This window comes from Canis aureus, chromosome 34, assembly GCF_053574225.1.
Source record: "Canis aureus isolate CA01 chromosome 34, VMU_Caureus_v.1.0, whole genome shotgun sequence".
In the NCBI taxonomy this organism is placed as follows: Eukaryota; Metazoa; Chordata; class Mammalia; order Carnivora; family Canidae; genus Canis; species Canis aureus.
In genome coordinates this window covers 29,254,625-29,273,694 of record NC_135644.1, presented here as the reverse complement: position 1 = coordinate 29,273,694, position 19,070 = coordinate 29,254,625, and the positions used below count along the sequence as shown (strand labels likewise).

At 39.4% G+C, this 19,070-nt stretch overlaps 1 long non-coding RNA gene across 1 annotated transcript in view; it reads left to right on the top strand.

The window, feature by feature from the left end:
- The first annotated feature begins 9,333 nt into the window (after positions 1–9,333).
- The window catches only part of LOC144304611 (uncharacterized), a 51,196-nt gene continuing 41,459 nt past the window's right edge, over positions 9,334–19,070 (top strand). The window contains exon 1 of the long non-coding RNA XR_013371543.1: positions 9,334–9,714. This is a non-coding gene — a long non-coding RNA (uncharacterized LOC144304611). The remainder of the gene's footprint in view (positions 9,715–19,070) is intronic.

Below are 19,070 nucleotides of genomic sequence, written 5' to 3'. Positions count from 1 at the left end.
TATAAACTACATCATAGAAAAACGTTAAAAATTCAAAAAAAGAAAATATTAAAAATTCAAGATTGTCTTATGAACATTTATTTTAAAAATAAATCTAAGATATCATGATGATTTTTGAGGTTCATTGATTATAAATAACGTATTCAATCTCTAGTTGGCCATAATTTCTTGGTAATTAGTGTACATCTTTGGGAAAATCCAACTCCAGACCTGAGGGAGAGAGCCCAGGAAAGAAGCAACTTGGAAGTGGAGTGTCCTCCCCTTGGTTGGATTCAGGCCTAACTGGAGAGGATTGGCTGTGGTCGCTGTAGGGCCACCAGACTCAGAGCTGGACACTGTCACTAGGAAAGCAGAAAGCAGCCCTCCGGGAAATAGTGTTTGCCCAAAGGGCGGTGATCATTACGCCAGCCAGAGCTTGCTGCCCGGGGCCTTGCATCCCGGGCGGTGACTGCAGGGTAGCACCAGCCAAGGTCCTCGCAGCGGAGAGGCAGCGCACTGGTAGCTGTCACAAATTTTTTCTTTAAGCATTTTGGGAGCTATCCTATTCTTTCACATCTCAGGTAATTTTTGTAGGAAATTTAGAGGCTCTAGTTCTAGAGGTAATAATAATAATGACTGTTAGGTGGGGGCGCCTCGGTGGCTCGGTCAGTTAAGCACCATGATTTGGGCTTAGGTCATGGTCTCAGGGTCCTAGGACTGAGCCCCACATAGGGCTCTGAGCTCAGCGGGGAGTCGGCTTCAGATTCCTTCTCTCCCTCTGCCGCTCCCCCCAACTCTCTCTTTCTCTCCATTTTTCTTTCTCTCAAATAAATAAGGGGTGCTAGGGTAGCTCAGCTCATTAGACATCTAAGTCTTAATTTGGGGTCAGGTCATGATCACAGGCTTATGAGATTGAGCCCTATGTCAGGCTCTGTGCTCAGTAGGGAGTCTGCTTGAGATTTTCTCTCTCCTTCTCCCTCTGCCCCTACACCTCACTCTCTCTCTTCTTCTCTCTTCAAAATAAATAAATAAATCATTACTCAGTCAATCAATCAATTTTAAAAAAACAAAACAAAACAAAACAAAACACAATTACTATTAGGTAAAATAACCTGGCTCTATATCCCTCCAATGGGGAGTTTGAATTTCAAATGGAGAATTCTCATCTGCCTTTTTTCTTCTTTAGTCCTAATTAATGTTTTGCTTTTCCATATTCTGATACAGAAGAAAAATGATGATGCAAAAAGCAAATAGCTCTTCCCACAAAGCTGGGTCTCTTCAAATTCAGTTGATTTCTATTTACTCATTCATTAATGAATAGTGATGTTTGCTATGTGGCTCTGTTGAGTCTGGCACTGTGCTGGGTAATAGGGAAGAAAGAGGAGAAAAATCTGCCCTCAAGGACTTTATTGTGGCAAAAACCTTTCTCCAGGAGGTTGAGTGGGAGAAGATTCTTTCTTTAGGTTTCTTGGCTGCTTTGCCCTGCTATATGTCAGGGTAGCACTTGGAAATAAATATTTCAAAAGCTAATTATTTTTTCTTTCTGAAGAGAGGAAGGAAACAGACAAAAGTAGAAGGGTGGTGATTATGAAAAAAAAAGTGGGGAGCGCCTGGGTGGCTCATTCAGTGGAGTGTCCAACTCTTGGTTTCAGCTCAGGATGAGATCTCAGGGTCATGAGATGGAGCCCTGCAGTGAGCTCTGTGAGAACCTGCTTGAGTTTCTCCCCCTGCCTCTTCCCTTGCTCTCCTTCTCTCTCTCTCTCTCTTTCTCCCCAAAATGAATAAATAAATCTCAAAGAGAGAGAGAGAGAGAGAATTCCAATGTGCTATTTCAAGACTGACTAAGACCAAGAAACAGATTTAACAATTGTGAAGTTGAAATTATTTTTATAGTTTTATAGGAATTAAGTAATTTTAGACATTTTAATTTGTGTGTTTTCTTCTGAAAGTTTTAAAACTTTTTTTTTTTTTTATAACTGTCAAAATGAATCTAAAGGTAAAAGTAGCTAGCTCAAGATCACTCTGGTCTATTCCAGTAGCCCAATATGAAGGAGGAAGTAGACAGAGTCACAGAAATAAAGATACAAGCAAAGCTTGATTGTTATGATGAAGAAATCTAAGTGATATTATGAGAGTAAAATGCAAACCCGGGCCCAGTTTGGATGATGAGAAAAATATTTCCTGGAGTGGTCTCTAAACTGCAATGCGCTTGAGAGTAAGTGAGGCAAAGCCATGGATGGGTCAGCTGGCGATGGAGACGATTCTGGGAATAAGAAATGGCTAGTTGGGGGTAAAAGTACTCTCTGGATAGAAATGTTAACTTGTAAATTTCTTTTCTCTATTAATGTGCATTCTTCTGTCATAAAAGCACAATCTCCACAGAGGATAATCTCAGTCAGTGCACAGTTAGTGTAAGAAGGCAGAGTTTCTCAGCTGTACAGCTTTACTATTTTTCATCTTAATCCTCCTTACATATACAATTTAGTTTCTCTTCAAGTATACGTGTGGTTTAAGTCTGAGAAACTTGAAACTGAATTTCTCCCACAGCAAATTAGATTTAAAATGCAATAACAGTCTGTTTTCTTCACACTATGCATATATTATTTCTAATTCTTTAACCATATTCTGTTTTTCTATATTACATGCCAAATAGAGACTCAATTAGAGGAGTTTCAATTTTTATTTTTGAAATGAAAAATTATTTTTCTACGAGGCACTCTATTCCATTATCCTATTCTATTTTCTTCAGGCAATTATTATTAGACAAATATATTTGGTGTAATAATTTTTGTTTGTCACCTGCCTCCCAACATTAGAACATAAGATCCCCTAAAGCAGATAATCTCCAGTCTGGTTGACCGTTGACGCCCATCACTGAAGTCCTGGCTCAATAAACATCTGTTAAAATAAAGAATAAATGAATGAATGAGTGATATGTTGGCAAATATGGATAGGACATGAAAGACCTAGGTGTTATTATTACCCTGGGAATAGGTTAGGTAATAATTTGGTATGTATGAACAAGTGAGACTTATTTCCAGCCCTCCTGCAAACATATAAATATATAATTATATTGCAAATTTTTATCTTTTCATTTAAATAACTGCTTAGATCTTTAAAGAGTTATTTACAATCATTTTAAAAAGACAGAAACAGAAGGGGCTAAAAGTTGTAAAAGAGACTGGGGTGGAAATACTGACCATATGATTACAAAAGTAAAACATAGCAGATGTCTTTCTAATTGACGTTAGAAAAGAAAACCTGATAAATGAAGCAACTGGTAAATTCATTTGTCCATTCCAATCTATTTCTTCTGAGAAGCAACAACAATACTGTAATCTGATGTCACAGGGAAGTCATTATACTAAGAGGTTGGAGTTCAAAATTAAAAAATAAATAATTCCAGGTGTTGTTAGACAATGACTTTTATTAAGTCGACATGTTCCATTTATTTTTATGGCTTAAAAATGGCATGAACTCAAATATAAAGCAAATCCCATGAAACAATTATGACAGAATTTTACTAGAAGTAACAGGAAGTGGAAGATTCTGTGACTCTTTTAAAACAAACACCAAATATTACACATAGTTGAATAACAACATTGAACATCATTCAAATTGAAAAAAATTTTTTTTTAAAGATTTTATTTATCTATTCATGAGAGACACACAGAGAGGCAGAGACACAGGCAGAGGGAGAGGCAGGCTCCATGCAGGGATCCCGAGGCGGGACTCGATCCAAGACCCCGGGGGTCATGCCCTGAGCCAAAAGCAGACGCTCAACCACTGAGCCACCCAGGTGCCCCTAAATTGAAAACTTTTATATGCATTCTTTTGTATTTATCTGTAAAACTTTGAGGTTAAATAATATGACATAAACATTTGAGCAATATCTCATTTCCTTCTCATCTCGTCAAGAATGTAAATATATGGGAGTTCTTACCTTAGTAAAGATGAATGGAAAGGATACTAAATTTGGAGGGTTTCTGGATCTTTTATATTGATCTTTCCGGAAATAAATATTGAATGTTTATTTTTTCCTTTTTTCCTTTTTTGAGAATTTCCCAGAAAATAAATTGGCAAGATAAATTTGTGTCTTAGAAAATGCAGCCTAAATACAGTTTTATTCATTCATATATCAATTTTTAAAACATAAATTCCTGATGTTTTATAAAAACTTACAAATACCGAACAAAAATAAGGTATCAAAAATATTTCCCACTTTAAGCAGCTCAGGTGCCCTTTGATGAATGGATAAAGATGTGCTATTGCTAACTAACTAGAATTTAAATAAAAACTCAAAGAACAAAATATATTATATATATATATATACACAATGGAATCTTATTCAACTGTACAAAAGAATGAAATCTTGCCATTTGCAGCAACATGGATGGAGCTAGAAAGTATAATGCTAAGTGAAATAAATCAGTCAGAGAAAGACAAATACTGTATGATTTCACTCATGTGTAGAATTTAAGAAACAAAACATACAAGCAAAGAGAAAAAAAAGAGAGACTCACACAAATCAAGAGACAGACTCTTAATTATAGAAAAGAAACAGATTACCGGAGGGGTGAGGGATGAGGGCCTGGGGAGATAGGTGATGGGGATTAAGGAGTGCACGTCTGGTGATGTATGGATGTGTAGAATCACTATATTGTACACTTGAAACTAATGTAACACTATATGTTAACTAATGGAATTAAAATAAAAACTTAAAATGATGTTTCCCACTTTGGTTCATTATTAAACCTAACCAAAATTGAAATTATATTTACCAAAAAAACCACATCACTTTACTCTGATTAACAAATAATCAATTTAATTTTTGATTCATCTACTTTTTAGGGAAAATGATTAAATTTCCAAACATATTTCATATCATAAGGAATTATTTATGAAAGATAATTTCTGTAACACTGAATACTAACAAGTTACAGTATTTACTTTGCCTTAGAATCTTACTGTTGACAAGCTCTGAATAAGGCTAAAATTTATTAAAATATCAAATGAACTATTATATTCAGTAATATTTGAAAATACGCCTGGATACGTACACCTTGAAATTCTAATTCTATTTCTTCACCACCGTATTGCATTTTAATGTGTGAATATACACGTTTTTTAGTCATGTGTATGACTTCTCTACAAAGGCCTATCTGCTCATTGTCATAGATGTAGCCTCTTTGTATCTCCGCTAATGGGAGATCAAATTTATAAAAAGAATGTCATCTAAACTGATTTTATTCTTTAAGCTGGATATCTGTACTCCAACTCATCAACTAAGTACACATATGTAAACATTACATACATTATATATTACATATAAGTTACAAATATAGGGATCCCTGGGTGGGGCAGCGGTTTAGCGGCTGCCTTTGGCCCAGGGCGCGATCCTGGAGACCCGGGATCGAATCCCACGTCGGGCTCCCGGTGCATGGAGCCTGCTTCTCCCTCTGCCTATGTCTCTGCCCCATTCTCTCTCTCTCTCTGTGTGTGACTATCATTAATAAATTTTAAAAAGTTAAAAAAAAGTTACAAATATATTACATATACTTAAATATACGATTGTCTTGGACGGCAAAACTAGTAGTCATATATTCTACCTCCAAATAAAGGTAACTGTGTGTATCATGCATTTTGTTAAGGAGTGACACAGGCTTCCTTCTATCGCTCATTTCCTTTCTTAAAACTAGATCAAGATGAACAGTCATGAAGCAAAAGGGAGGAGGAAGTAAGTGCAGCCAAACATACATTGTAACTCTCACCGTCAACTCCTTTGGGTCATAATATTTTCAAAAAGAAAAATGTGAACCAAAGTCTGCAAAATTGTGTCAACTATAGACTGCTCCAGAATTCACAATTTTGTAAATGACTGGTTAGTTGCTTAGTGGAAACACTGGAAATAACATCTAAGTCAGTAATTCTCATCAAGGTCCATTACGGCTTTCAGGGGACATTTAGCAATGTCTGGAGACAATTTTGGTCCCAACTGGGGATGCTGCTGGTATCTACTGGGTAAAGGCAAGGGTACTTACTAATAGACGTTCCACACAGGATACTCCACATAACAATTTTCTGGTTCAAAATGTCAGTAACACCAAGATTGAGAAACCTTGATCTCAATGTCTTGATTTGATTTAACATGTCATTTGAAATGACTTAAGTTGCCTTTAGTTCAAGACATTCATATCAGCTTCAAAATTAGGAACTTTATAGAGAAAAGCTGTATATTTGTTTTTATACTTGGCAAAACTCACACTTGGAATCAGGAAATCTTTCAACGTCACCAAATTGGTAAATTAAAATGATGACTTCTGGTAAAATATCTGAGGAACCCTTTTCCTGAAACAGATCATAAAGAATAGCAAAGAAGAAAACATGTTTGCTATGCTCTCTGAGAAAGCATATCTGAAGAGAAATAAATTTCCATAATTTCATCATTGTACCAGGCAACAGCATCTCAATGACTTGGAGTGTCTGAGGCATACAGTACAGACTGAACCAAACCGAAGTAAGATATCAGATGTTAATAGAAAATGCCTTTCCAGAGACCAGAAGAGAGTTACTGGAAGTATCTCATAGAAAATCAAGGAAATCATAACAGTATTTCCTATTGTAGGTTATGGCTGGAGAACCGGAGCCAGAGGGTGTGCATATTCAGTATTCTAGTTTATCCGTCATCCAACCCAACCTCCTTCCCATGTAATTTCCTGTGCTGCAGAGATTAGAAAGCAAAGAAATATAGCCCGTGAATTCACAGCAGCTGAATTCTCACACAGCTATGTGTGATTTAGATTTCTATCAGCAGATGTATTCATAAGAGATCTGAATTGAAAACTGAATTAAAATAAGGAAGAGACAAGAAAGGTCAGAGAAAAAAAAAGAGACCGACAGAGATAAAGAAAAGGATACGAGAGGTAAGGCATCCAACGGGCAAGCAGGTGTGTAGTGACTTTAATGCCAATATATAGTTCTGGTGGTCCCTTCTTGATTTTTAGATGGCAAAGTGCAGTTAATGTGACGGGAAACTGTGGTCGCCAGTTGGTGTGACAGCTTTCTTGGCTCAATTTCTGGCTTTGGCCAAGTGAAGTGTATGAAGATTAATGTACTATTAACGTAATAATGTGTTATTGAAAATGAACAAATATGGAAACAACCTAAATGTTTAACGAGCATAGGTCACTTGAATGAAAGCACATCAATAGAATTTATCTAAATTCACTTATTAAAACAATGCAGATCTGTGTTTATCCTGAAATGTGATGATGCCAATATTCTGGTGTTCACTTCCTTAACAAATATTTATTGAACACCTACTATATGCTCGGTAGTATAATGAATACTAATTATGACAAAATAGAAACATTTCTATCAATTAAATTAATACTTTGAAGTTCATGACTAATCCTTAAATGAAAAATGTTATGAAGCAGCATGAATGACCATGCTCAATCGCCAAAAACATGTGGATTGCATATTCATCAAAAACCACCTAGGAGGGCAGCCGGGTGGCTCAGCGGTTTAGCGCCACCTTCGGCCCAGGGCGTGATCCTGGAGACCCGGTATCGAGTCCCACGTCGGGCTCCCTGCATGGAGCCTGCTTCTCCCTCTGCCTGTGTCTCTGCCTCTCTCTCTCTGTGTGTCTCTCATGAATAAATAAGTAAAATCAACAAACAAACAAACAAAACGCCTAGGAGGTCATTCAGCTAAGGTAAATAGTGAACGTTGCTGAGCTAAATGGGTAAAAGCTACCAACTTATTTCTTTTTTTTTTTTCCAACTTATTTCTTTATAAACGGCCTAATTTGTTTGTATAGCAGGGGAAATAAATTATTTCCATTTTTAAAGTGTAGTAATTTAGGGGCACTTGGGTGGCTCAGTCGGTTAAGTGCCTGCCTTCAGCTCAGGTCATGATCCCGGGTGGGGGATGGAGCCCTGTGTCAGCAGGAAGCCTCCTTCTCTCTCTCTCCCTCTGCTCCCCTCCCTCTACTCATGTTTTCACTCACTGGGCTCTCTTTCAAATAAATAAATAAGAGGTCTTTAAAAATATAGAATTAAAAAGTGTAATAATTTAGATTTCTGTGATATACTAACAAATCTCCTTTATAAGACACGATTTCTTCTCAATTCTGACTTGTCTGATATATAAATCTATTCACGGATACGTGCACATGTATCTGTTTCCTTGTATGTGTCTCATATTTTATGTACTTATAACTGACAAAATTCATATAATATGACTTCTTGAGTTGTAATGAAAATGAAAAAGAATCAGCCAAATACAACTTTAGACAAGTTGTGAAACATGCCATTATTTATTTTTTACAAATGGCTATGATTTGTTGAGAATTTTTAACCTAGAAGACACAATGCTAAGTGCTTTACATGAATCCCCTTAATCAGTCCTCACCACGATGCGATAACTGGATCCAGACCTAGCGCCCCTGACACGATAGGGAAACACTGCTCAGAGCAGCTAAGGGCCTTACCCACTGTGTGTGGCCAGCACACGATAGACCAGAGATGTGAAGATTTTTCTAGAACTTCTCAGTCCATGTGAAATACAGCTTTTTATGTAACTGTTATTTAAGATCAAAATTATCTTCCAAGAGATTGTTCTTTCATCCTACAAAATAATATAAGCATACTTGGTTCCTCATACCATCTCAGTGCTGATGATCTTATTGTGATTTCAATTTCAGGCTTTGTGATTGTGTAGCATAAGCACTGCCGGTTGGCTTTTCTTTTCTTTTTTAAAGATCTGTATTTTATTTTATTTTATTTTATTTTATTTTATTTTATTTTATTTATTTTATTTTATTTATTTTATTTATTTTATTTATTTTTTTTTATTTTATTTCAATTTCAGGCTTTGTGATTGTGTAGCATAGCCCTGCCGGTTGGCTTTTCTTTTCTTTTTTAAAGATCTGTATTTTATTTTATTTTTTTTATTTATTTTTATATTTTTTATTTTATATTTTTTATTTTATATTTTTATTTTATTTTATTTTTTATTTTTTTATTTTTTATTTATTTTATTTTATTTTATTTTATTTTATTTATTTTTATTTATTTTTTTAATTTTATTTTTTAAGTAATCCCTATACCGGATGTGAGGCTTGAACTCCAAATCCCGAGATCGAGAGTCGTATGCTCCACCCACTAAGCCAGCCAGACACCAGCCTTTGCTTCTTTTTTTTTTTTAAGACTTTGTTTGTTTGAGGGAGAGAATGAAGGAGAGAGGGAGCGCGGGCGGGCGGCGGGCGGCGGGCGGGCGCAGGAGCGGGGGGCGGGGCCGGGGCCGGGGGCGGGGCCGGCTCCGCGGGGCTCGATCCCAGGACTCCGCAGTGGCCGCCGAGCCGGAGCTGAGGGCCCACGCGCAGCCGCCCCGGCCCCGGCCGCCTTTCCCCTCTGCGCCGCCAGCGGTGCGGGGCTTCGGGCGCCGGGCAGCCGCGGCGAGGAGGCGGCCGCTGGGGCCTCCCTGCTGACGGGTCACAGTTGCTTCAGGAGCCGCCGCTCAGGCCGCCGTTCGTTTCTCGCTCTTTCCACAGCTGAAATTCCCGGTCCTGTGGCTCACGTCCCGCGAGAAAGAGCGAGCCGCCCGCCGCCTGGGCGCGCCCGTCCCCGCAGCAGGCGCAGGAGCCCGTGCCCTGTCGCTCCGCGCAGCCCGGCTGTGGGGCCCAGGGGCGCCCCGGCGCGCAGACCACTGGCCCGTGATGCAAGGACGCAGGTGAGGCCCCGCCCCCCGCGCCCCGCCCCCCGCCCCCCGCCGGCTCCTGCGGCGGAGGCCGGCGACCTGCGCCCTGCGAGGAGGCCCAGGCCCCCCAGGCCCCGCAGCCGCGGCCCCGGGCGCTGGCTCCCTCCTCACGGCCGGGAAGGGCCCCGCCTGCCGGTCCCTCGGTGTGGCCGCCGCGGCTCCTGACACCCCGGTGCCGGCAGCGAGGCCGCGGCGTGCCGCCCACAGAACCGCGCGAGCGCAGGTTTGTCTCTCCTCGTTTCCTTGTGCCGCGGAAGACATCTTGTTTTAGGGCCTCCATCTTTACTTTGGAGGCAAGAATGCAGAAGTAGAGGAGCACATCACATCACATCACATCACATCACATGACCCCGAGGTGATGACATGACTTCATTGCCGCCGCGTCTTGCGGACCTTCAAAGAATCCCTGCTCCGAATGACGGGAATGACGGGCCGTGCGAATCTGAGGAAGCCACGAGCGCGCTTTCTGGATTTCTGCCGCACAGACGTGTCTGCCCTCGCTCCAGCCGCGAAGTAGGCTTCCTGCGCCTGATGGTCCTTGCCGTCCCGAGGAAGTCCCGTCGTTTGAAAGAAAGTTCATGGTTGAAAGTTACCTTCCTCTCAGCCAACTGATTGACGTTAGGTAATTGCATCGTGAAAGAGAGCACCACAAAGAAGAGTCTCCCCGCTGTCACCAGCTCAGCGCTCGTCCTTAATGAAGCCCAGAACGTTACTTCCCGAATGTCATTATTCACACTTTGTTTTATAACCAAAGCACCGTATGAGAAAAGAATAAAGGAGACAGTGAGATATGAAGCATGCTGGTGTTAAACGAGAATGCGGTTTATATTTTTCCCAAATTTGCAACCATGCTAAATATACCCGTGCAGATCTAAGGCAAGTGAAACCGGATGAACGTCAAGCATGACCATACAGAAAATAAATCATTGTGAATCCTAAAGCCAAACAAACTAGGCTTACTAATCCAATTCATGATACTCACACATTAAACTACACACTGTACTAAGCACTTGGAATTCCAAGTTGGAAATATGAAACCTCTGCCCCCAAAGTGGAAATATGCCACCTAACAGATGAGATAGAGTCAATGCAATGGGCCATGACCCTGTGTGCAAATACTTTACACAAACTAAAAGTTAAAGAGTACGAGAGAAGGAACTATATGAACTAAAACTTTATGGGTCAATAGGATTTTGTCAAACTAAGAAGGACAAAAATAAAGATAATTCCAAGCACAGGAAATGACATAAAAGAAGACGTGGTAAACTACGTGGGGCATTTACGTGATGGGTTGCATCCAGGGCACCTAACCTGGAGACGCCATGACTTGAGACGACAGAGACCAAACTAATAGGTAGATTAGAGATACATTATACAATTTAAATTACCATCTCCATTGTAGAAAGAGAACTCTTGCTGTAATTAGGGGTGGGAACAAAGACCAAGGACCATTTTTCAGTCTACTGTAGGAAGCTAAGTGACAGTGGAAGACAGAGATTGAGCAAATAGAATGGAGGCTGACTGTGGGGCAGAGAAAGGCCTAGGGAGATGTGGAGGTAAAGTCAGCATCAGGGTGTTCAGCCTCATGGGGAAATTTAAGAAGGAGACAGGAAGCTTCAACTTTAAAAGTGTGTGATGCTTTGAGAACTTTCATTCATTTCATTTTACACCATCTCTGTAAGATAGTCAGCACCATCCCTGAACTCATCAGTAAAGCAACGGAAGCCTTGACATCAGGTAGGTAGTCTAGTTCAAAGAAGATTCAAATCTAAAAACGTTAGCTATTCTGATTATTATTTCTGCACACTTTCTCAGAGAACAATTTAAGTTTATACACAGCCATGAAAAACTCTAGGAGATGCTAAGATGAAAATTACCAAAATAAGGGTGCCTGGTTGGCTTAGTTGGTAGAGCATGCAACTCTTAATCTCAGGGTTGTGAATTTGAAACCCACTTTACGCGTGGAGCTTACCTAAAATAAACACAAACAAACAAACAAACAATAAAAGTATCAAAACTCATTTCTTCTCATATCGAATGGGGCTGTTGTCAAGCAACAAATGACGGTTTAGACCCACATCACTAAAAACGCATATTTCATTTTAATCATATTCTAGTTATGGTTTGGAAAATCTTACAGTCATCAATGTATCTAAAATGGTTTTAAACAATATAAAAAGGGGTATTTAAATTGCTTTATTAATATTATTAATATTAATAATGTGCTAGAATTCATTGAGTATTTACTGGTGTCAGTGTTCTAAGTACTTTGCATTACCCCATTTAACCCTCACAACGGATGATGGTGATGGTGATGATGATTGTGCATCTACAGCCACAGAGGTTTAGGAACAATAAATAAATATTTCAAGGTCACACAACTAGTAGCTGTCAATACTAGAACTCAAATTCAGTTCTATTTGAATCTAAAGTTGTTATATTACATTATACTATTATTGTATATCAAAGTTCTTCATGCAAAGTCTCCACAGTGCATAGTAAAATGTTGGTGCTACAACTGGCTTTAATTAAATGTCACGGGTGCTTAGGTAAGAAATAAGTATATTAAACACAAAGATACTGAAGACAACAATGCAAGAGGATTAATAAATTATTGATTTGGGATGATTATACAATAATTAATATCTACATTTTTAATTAAAAGCCGACAGCATAGTTGCCCCTCTCCTGATTTTTACCCAAGAAGTCCTTGAAATGATATAATAGAATCTGCACATTTTTAAAGAGTAAACTCATAATCATGATGGAAAACTAGATAGTATGCAAGCAGTAGATCCTATATTTCAAGAAATTATTGGAAAATAGGAAGTAGATGGGGTTCAATTCATGGATAAGAAAAAGATCCGAGAAAATGACAACCAAAGCTACATCATCTTTGCAGAAGAATCGTAGATAATCTCAAATGACGGTGAATTATCAAAAGCAAGAGGGTATCTCCATGGACATTCGTTAGCATTTTTAAGACCTTTATTCTGAGAAGCCACCCATCGGCAGCATGGATGGTAGTCTTCGCTCTCAGTCTCCCTCGTACAGTGTCTAAATACAGTGAACTGTGTCTGCTAAGGCACAGCAACTACTGCAGTAACAAAGACTAGAGATTTTCAGATGATCTAACTCCCAACCACCGTAAGGATCACTGAGGCAGAAACAAAACCAAAAGAAACACATCTGACTCAGATTCCCATTCAGAAGTAGGGACTCTCCCAGAGGCAAGACCTCTGACATGGCAGGCTCTGGCTGCAGAAAGTAGAGGAGTCCCCAAACTCTGGAGCCTAAGAGGGATGCATAATTGTCATGGCGAGAAGAAAATTAATTGCACACTCTTTCTTCTTCATAATATGCAGGATTTTTAGCTATAGTAAAACTGAATATTCAATATCTTCAATAAAAATATGCAGCTGACACAAAGAAAGAGTGTTTAAAAAAATTAAAACAACATATTTTACAAGAAACAAAATAAACATGACTGAATGCTGACTTAGTAAGCTGGAAGGTCTAATTGAAACTTTCTATCTAAATGCTGTGCCAAGGGCAAAGTGATAGACTATATTAGAGAGAATGCAGACAAAATGAAAAGACCCATATGTTCCAAGATCCATCTAAGAGAAGTAAATTTAAAAAGTACATAAAGAATGAACAGAAAAATAAAGACATGGCTGAGCACATTTCTCAATTGTGGATATATACTCTTCTTGAAATTTCTAAGCAGAAACAAAAATGCAAAAAACAACTTAGTACATTTTAATGAAACAGATATAGCTTTCTCAAGTTTCAAAACTCCAAAAAGAAAAACAACAGAAAATCCTGGGCAGAGGTTTTTTTGTTTGTTTGTTTTTGTTTTGTTTTGTTTTTGTTTTGTTTTGTTGTTGTTTGCTTTTTTAAATCTCTGTTAAAAGATAATGACAGCCTGAAAGGAAATGATTTTGAACCTACCTCCTATGTAGAAAAAAACAAACATTCCAATTTAAAGACAAAATAGAAGATATTCTCTGAAAAAAATGTTTTTGCAAAATTTACTGATGATAAATTGAAGAAAACAGAAACAAATCCCCCCACAAATGTAGGGTACAAGACACATTGTTGAGGGAAATAAAACAATACTATATTTAAATAATTATTTGTAAAAATAATGTACCTTAATCAAAATCATGAAACTATATTGCAGGCACAACTATCTCATGGCTAAATATGAGGAGAAAATAACAATTGTGAGCAATGTTAAGGCAAACTAATATATATTCCAATATATCTAATATAAAATATAATTTTGGACATAATACTTGAAATGGAAACAAGAGTAATATTTTACATTAATAGAAGTTTAAATCCATGCAGCAGATAGAACAATAATGAATACGTATGTATGATGTATACATGTAAGTATCTATATATTTAACAGTATAGCTACGAACTGTGTAAAGCACAAAAATATTGGACACAAGACAAAATGTTTAAATTTGTATTTATCCTAATAAGCTTCAATAAGTCTCTGTCAAAGAATGACAAGTCATGTGTTTAATAAATGAGTAAAGAAAACTGGTATACGGGGCTCCTAGGTGGTTCAGTTAATGAAGCATTCAACTCTTGGTTTCTGATCAGGTCATGATCTCAGGGTCGTGGGATCCAGCCCCACGTTGGGCTCTGTGCTCAGCCAGGAGTTTGCTTGAGATTGTCTCCCTCTCCCACTCTCCCTCCCCCGGGTTCACACACTCTCTCTCTTTCTAAAAAATAAATAAATTATTTAAAAAAAGAAAAAGAAAAAATAGCATATGACTAATAAATATCCCATTGAAGCATCATTTTCAAACTTTATGTATTAGGAAACATAAGAAATCCCAATGAGTTTAGAAAACTTAAGAATCCTGCATACCTACATTATTTAACCAAAATGCAATAAATCCAAAATAAAACAACAAAAACATAGTCTTAAAAGTGTGTTCACTTATAAATTAACTTATAATTCACTAAAAACAAAATTTGGGGGCCCCTGGGTGGCTCAGTGGTTGAGCGTCTGCCTTTGGCTCAGGTCATGAGCCCTGGTCCCTGGGATCGAGTCTCACATCAGGATGCTTCTCCCTTGGCCTGTGTCTCTGCCTCTTCTCTATGTCTCTCATGAATAAATAAATAAAATCCTTTTTAAATCCTTTTTAAAAAAGGAGGGGGGGCTTATACTGGTAATTCAGAAATCAAAGACAACTAGATTTTTCCATACTATATCTATGAAATATAGCCAAAATTGTTTTCAGGTAAAAATAACAGATATGAGCTAAAAGTAATGAATCTACAATAAAAGTATAGGCCTATTCAGAATAGAATAGTTTAAAAAAACCCCAACTTTGTTCAAGCTATCAAAGATAATAAAATTTAGTAGAAATATAAATTATCAGGAAGATAAACAGATAAAAATTAGTGAGCATAATGCAAATTTATAGGAATACATTTTAAAATCAGATATAAAATTAAAATCAAATATAACAGGTTAATTCCTACAAATATTTAAAACATCAAAACTGACACACACACACACAAAAAAAGGCAGGAACCTAACTAACTAGACTAATAACCACAGAAGAAATAGAATTGGTAGTCAAAGTTAAAGCCAAAACTTTTTATAAATGTTTTAAAGAAAGAATAAAGAATTTACCTAAGATTTAAAAGTCACTTAAACCTGAGATCCAAATCCTGATTTGCCAGACTAATAATTATTTATCTTAAACCGCATACTAAAATAAAGTAATAATAATAATAATAATAGGAATAATTATGTAAAAACACAAAATACCTTCAAAATATATTTTAATATGGCTTGATATAAGAAATATACAATTTTTCCATTTATTAGCAAATTTACTGTTTGCTAATTAGTATTAGCAAGATTACTATTAGATAATATAATTAAAAGATTCTGCTGAACATAGTTATAAGTATAAAAATATTAATCTTATCCATTGCTAATAAGTGTGTGATGAAATATATATATCATTACACATTTTTGGTGGAAGTGTGAAATTTCCTATCCTTTTTTGGAGGAAATTAGAATTGTCTATGCAAAAAAAAAAAAAGTGTAAACTTTGTTCTGGTATTTTAACATCTAGTTCTCTCTCTCTCTGTGTCTGTCTCTTTGTTTCTCTTTCTCTTTCTCTTTGTGCATGCATGAGCATGTGTGTACAAAATGAGAGAAAGAAATATTAACAGCATGGATTGTAATGAAAAATACGGAAACAAAAAATGTATTCAATAAATTATGATAAGTTCATAGTCCATATCTTGATGTACAGATATGGGAAGCTCTCCAAGCCACATTATTAAGTAAAAAACAACAAGCTTCTTAATAATAGAGATAGGGTGATCCTTTTATTTAAGCATACTTTGAGATAAACTGATCCCTTGAGTGTATGCCTACTAAGTCTATTTTTATAGAAAGATTCTAATTGTTTTTTTTTTTTTTAAAGATTTTATTTATTTGACAGAAAGAGAGAGCACAAGCAGGGAGAGGGCAGAGGGAGAGGGTGAGGCAGGCTCCCCACTGAGCAGGGAGCTGATACAGGGCTCCATCCCAGGCCCCTGGGACCATGACCTCAGCCAAAGGCAGATGCTTAACCGACTGAGCCACCCAAGTGCCCCATGAAAGACTGTAATTGTTGTTATTTTAATAAATATATCTGAAATACATACTTACTGTTGTTCATAAATTTCATAAATAAGACTGAAGAATTCCATAAATTCCAAGCTTTTTTGAACTTATGTGCAGAGACTATTATAAGATTATATTTACTTGAAATTAACAAACTTGGCTCAAATAGTCAAGAGTCTGTCACTCGAGTTGTTCCATAGCTCAGTAGTTCTCAAATGTCTGTTACATACATGGTAACATGCTAACCCCACATTTTGTGCCAAAATCTATGATTAACTTCCCTTTGATTGTAATGACAAACTGAAACAATCACTTCACTGATTTTAACAGGAGCTAATAGATATCTAGATTGCTTTGTCTCATGATCTCTTTTTCTCCCAGTTTTATTGAGAAATAATTGACATTCAGCACCATGTAAGTTTAAAGCAGACAGCAGGATTCAGTATTGTGAAATGACTACCCCCACAGGCTCCGCTAATATCTGTGTTCTTACGTATACAATAAAAAAGGATAAAAAGAAGAAAAGAAACAAATTCTCCTCAGGCCAATAACTCAGGATTTACTCTTTTAATAATTCTCCCATAAATCCTACAGCAGTGTTAGCTATAGTCATCGTATCGGACGTTGCATCCCTAGTACTTATTTATTGCGTAACTGGAAATTTGTATCTCTTGACAACCCGGCATCAATTCATCGTCTGCCTCTGGTGACCACAAGTTTGATCTCTTTCTTTATAAATTATGACAAAAAATTTTTTGAGACTCCTCATAATTGATACCATACAATATTTCTCTTCTTTCTGACTTATTTCACTTAGCATGATACTTTCAAGATTTATCCATGTTGTTGCAAATGGCAGGATTTTTTCATTTTTTGTGGCCTAATTGCTCACGGAGCGTGCAGACCACAGCTTCCTCACTCACGCGAGCGCTGAGGCCGCTCCGAGTGTCCAGGTCTTGCCCATTGTAAATAATGCTGCTAATGAACAAGGCAAGGCATGTAGCTTTTTGAGTTAGTGTTTTCATTTCCTTTAGATTTATTCCCAGAAGTAGAATTGCTGGATCACATGATGGTTCTATCTGTAATATTCTGAAGATCCTCTGCACTGTTCCATGATGGCTGTACCCTCACATTCCCACCAGCAGTGCGCCAGAGTTCCCTTTTCTCCATGTCCAGACCAGTGATTTCACTGTGGTTTTAATTCGTGTTTTCCTAAGGACTAGTGATGTGGAGCGTCTCTTCATGTACCTATTGCACTTTCATGTATCTTCTTTGGAGAAAGGTCTATTCCGGTCATTTGCACATTTTTAAATTGGGCTATTTGGGATTTTGCTGTTGAGTTGTATGAGTAACTTGTGTTTTGGATATTAACTCATCAATATATGGCTTACACATATGTTTTCTTATTCTGTAGATTGTCCTTTTGCTTTGTTGATTTTTTTTTCTGTGCAAGAAGCTTTGTAGTTTGATGTAGTCTCACTTGCTTATCTTTGTTGTGTTGCTTGTGGTTTAGGTGTCCTATCCAAAAAGTCATTAACAGGATTCACACCGAGAGGATTCGTTCCTGTGTTTTCATCAGTGAGTTCATTGTTTCATGTCCTACATTTAAGTCTTTAGTCCATTTCCATTGTTTTCACCAAGCCTCTGGACAAACGGGGCTGAAAGACACTGTCCGCAGCAGGGGGAGGCGGGAGGAGAGAGGTTATTCCAGGCTACCTTGAACTTCCCAGCCTCTTCTAGAAAGGCCCAGGGGCCACCCTCAGACTAGTGTATGAATTAATGCCCCGCCCGCAGGTGCACGGGAGACCGCACGCCTCGCACCAGCCCTGGGGGGGGGGGGAGGCAGTCTGCTCTATGCGCACCTCCCCTGGATCCAGCACCCCTGGGTGCTAGCTCGCGGGACTTGTCACAGGCCCGTCAGGTCAGATGTGGCTGGGAGACCCCGCCCCGCAGGTGGGACCGTGACTCAGCACCTTACCTGGACAGGCGCCAACTGGGTTCTGGGGTCAGCAAAACTCCTCGGGCGAACCCCGAGTCCCTGGTCTACACTGGTCTGCATTCGCTGCCTGGAGTGTGCCCCTCCCTTAGTTCCCAGGTGGGCTCAGCCCTCGGGCCTGGGGTGTGCGTCCCGGCCGGGCCGCCTGTCCCCCCCTTCCCCCGCCCCTCGGCCCTGCAGGGAGCCCCCCCGCCCAGGCCCTGCGCGGGCGTCGGGCCGCGCTCCCGCGGAACCAGCCACGGGCGGCGAGCAGGGCCACGGGGCCTGGGGGTGCTCCTTGCCCCGGGGGCGGGGGTTGCTGGGGACGCGGCAAGGCCTCTCCGCCCACGAGGACCGTCCCGCGAGGGGCGCTGTCACCACGGGCGGCCCTGGGTGCTGGCGCCTCTGGACCCACCCCCCTGCAGGGCGCTCTCGGGGCGCTCTCGGGGCCCAACCCCTGCAGGGCGCTCTCGGGGCGCTCTCGGGGCGCACCCACTGCAGGGCGCTCTCGGGACGCTCTCGGGGCCCAACCCCTGCAGGGCGCTCTCGGGGCGCTCTCGGGGCGCTCTTGGGGCCCACCCGCTGCAGGGCGCTCTCGGGGCGCTCTCGGGGCCCACCCGCTGCAGGGCGCTCTCGGGGCGCTCTCGGGGCCCACCCGCTGCAGGGCGCTCTCGGGGCGCTCTCGGGGCGCACCCACTG